Raw genomic sequence first — 3,114 nt, 5'->3', positions numbered from 1 at the left:
AACTCAATCACACACACTAATGATTGCAATGATGCACAACAACATTAATCTCATCATGTAATACATTAATCACAAGTGCACACATATGGATCTATCAAGCATCCTTGCTCCAATCAAATCTACATACACACAAAGAGTAGAGGACAATCACACAAGATTAATCACTATTTAATTAACATCTAGCTAATCAAAGCAACATAGACAATCATAAGAGAAAATGAAGAGGCATACTGAAAGAGAATTAAGCATTGATTAGTGTTAATCAAGTCACATGAGTAAAGAGAAGCTCAAGGACTCCATAGCCACACATCTCATGAGCTCTTACTAAAGATATTCCAAAAAATGAGGCTGAGAATCCTTATTCCACTTACACACTGTCTTATATACCTATGGTTAAAATATATAATGTCTGGGTGTCCAAGGTCGTTAAGGTTTCAAAACTTATTGTATTTGCAACCTAAACACATTAACTGACATATTCTTTACAGCTTGGAACTCTCATTAAGCTCATAACACATTATTAATATTACAATGGCTTGAAATAAATCAAAAATTTACAATACACAATCATTTTTGAAAAATATAAAAATATGTAACTTCAATCTTTACTGCTTCTTCGTGTTCATCCTTGATGCGCAGATGCTAGGCTTAGGCCTTTAACAGATCCGATTAACTGACGTCAACCTAGTTAACATTCCTCCCTTTCAATTTTAGTGCCCGTGCTCAACCACTGTTGAGCTAATTTGTATTATACGCTAAATGCAAAATGAATAATACGCAGTTAATACCCCTTTTATATGATGGCTTGTATTGAACGAGCATATCAAACACTGCTACGTAAGTGATTCTACCGTTTTGTTTAATTTCTTTGCTTTTTGATTGAAAAACGATTTTGATCGAAAAAGTTATTGATCAAAAAGCAGTTCGGACGAAAAAATCTTTCGATCAAAAATTCACTTTATATATACTGCCACAGTAGCTCTCTTCTCATAAACAACCATTTTAAGTTTTGATTTCTTCCAAAGCTAAAGAACCTAGAAGGTGGTTTTTTAAACTAAAACTTGGTTTTTAAACTAAAACTATAAAACAAATTAATTAGAGTTATTAAAATATCTTTTTTAAAAATTTAGATTTGAATAGGTTAAATTATTGTTATCTCTTTATTTTGTGTTGGAGCATAGTCTCTCACACTTAAGGAGAGACATTAGGAACTTTCTATCATTGTGTGGAGTGAAAGCTCACACTTGGAGATGGTTTAGGAAATGTCAGTTTCTATCTATCATTGTGTATAGTGCAAACTCTCACTTGGAGATAGTTTAGATTTAATTTAAATTTAAATGTTATCTACTATTGTGTAAAGTTATTAACCCACACTTAGAGATAACTTAGAGTTTCATTTATAATGTATTTATTTGATTCTATTGTGTAGAGTCTATGACTCACACTCCAATTTGAATATAGAAATAGAGTTTCTATGTCTCTTTATTAGAGCCATGGGCTCACACTTAGATAGAGATTTACAATAAGGTAAATGTTACTTTGCATGAGAAATATTTTACAAAGTGATATATAATACTTCAGATATAATTTTTAGCATGTCGTATTTGAGCTTATGCTAACACTTCGTATTGAATTCACATATCTATTCTATCGTGTTGAGTACAAGCTCACACTTCAGCTCAATAGTCATGATTTTTAGTGCAATTTTCAACAAAGCAAAGCTATGGATCTCTTAACCTGGGTAAACACAACAAGCTTGTTGGAGTTTGAAATTGTGGCTCCTAAACCAAAGTGTCTCCCTAGATCAACGGGAGCTTGATACCCTTGCGTTACAGAATGCAAAGTTGTAATTAACATGAAAAGGGCAATCTGTAGAGATAGTAAATTGAACGTGCACAATGTAGAACGAATATGTTAGGTTGATATTTAGATGCATGTTACGTTAGTCAACAAGACTGATAGAAACTTTGTATTTATAATTACGAGCCATTTATAATCATTGCCTATCATGGTGATGAAAGGACCCAAGTGGAGTAACGTAGATGAGGTGATGGCGAAAAAACAACGCCGTGCTTGAAATCTAGATAATATGCACATTTTTTTAGCAAGAATACAAGTTAAAAAAAAGAACTTCTATTTAAAGTGTCTGGAAATATTGCATCTTGTAAGTATCCACCAGATAAATTTTTGAAAGATATCCCAAATATGCCAAGAAGATGAACGCAATCATAGCCAGTAAAAGAAAGGCCCGCACCCAAGGGTGTGTCTCCATCAATGGCCATGGAAGTGAAAGCTTCTTTTAGAAATAAAGAGAGGCAACCAATGGGTAATCATTATTCACCATCAGTGAACAATGATTACCAATGAGTCAGAATAACATACACCGTGTTGCACCATCAGGATCTACCCAGGCATCTCCATCAACATCAGCATTTCCACATGGATCTACAGGAGTGACACCTAATCGTGGTGCACAAACACTACACTAAGCGTTTGACAAACAGTGGATACTTGAGCTACATCTCATGTGGACTCAAGTGTTTGTTGCATATGGGATTTTACTTAATATATTGTGCAATCCGATCTTTAAGGATACATCAATGAGCACTGACAAAAAAGGGTTCATCATGCCAATTATAATAAAATGCACACGGAATACCTTGACAAAGTGAAAGATAGCTGTGAGTCTTTTCTCAAACGCACTGTGTTGGATTTTTTATCAGCATATGGTTGTACAATAGCACTTAATGGATGGACAAATTGTCAGAAGAAGCCAATGATCAATGTAACGTTGATTTGTCCAAGAGGGTCCATCTTTCTAGAGGCCATTGACATATTCTTGAAAGATAAAACTAGTACACGTGTTCAAAAGTAATAATCTGGAGTTCTACCAAAGCTGGTAATTGTTGATTGGCTGATACAATCTGGAAGCTTGTAGCCCCCGCTTATTAATTACAAAGTTTACCAAGAAAATAGGAGTTACAATATTCCCGATTTATCAAAATAATAATTGTTTTACAAGGAGAACTCCGAAAAATGGTGTCTGTGTTAGCTTACTGCTAACATTCCCCCCCTCCTCGCCTGTGTCGTCCCTTGACACAGCTTTATGGGCTG

Source organism: Adiantum capillus-veneris, chromosome 8 (genome assembly GCF_014529385.1).
Source record: "Adiantum capillus-veneris isolate H3 chromosome 8, ASM1452938v2, whole genome shotgun sequence".
Lineage (NCBI taxonomy): Eukaryota > Viridiplantae > Streptophyta > Polypodiopsida > Polypodiales > Pteridaceae > Adiantum > Adiantum capillus-veneris.
The sequence above is the reverse complement of the archived record's forward strand: the minus strand, read 5'-3'. Positions refer to the sequence as shown.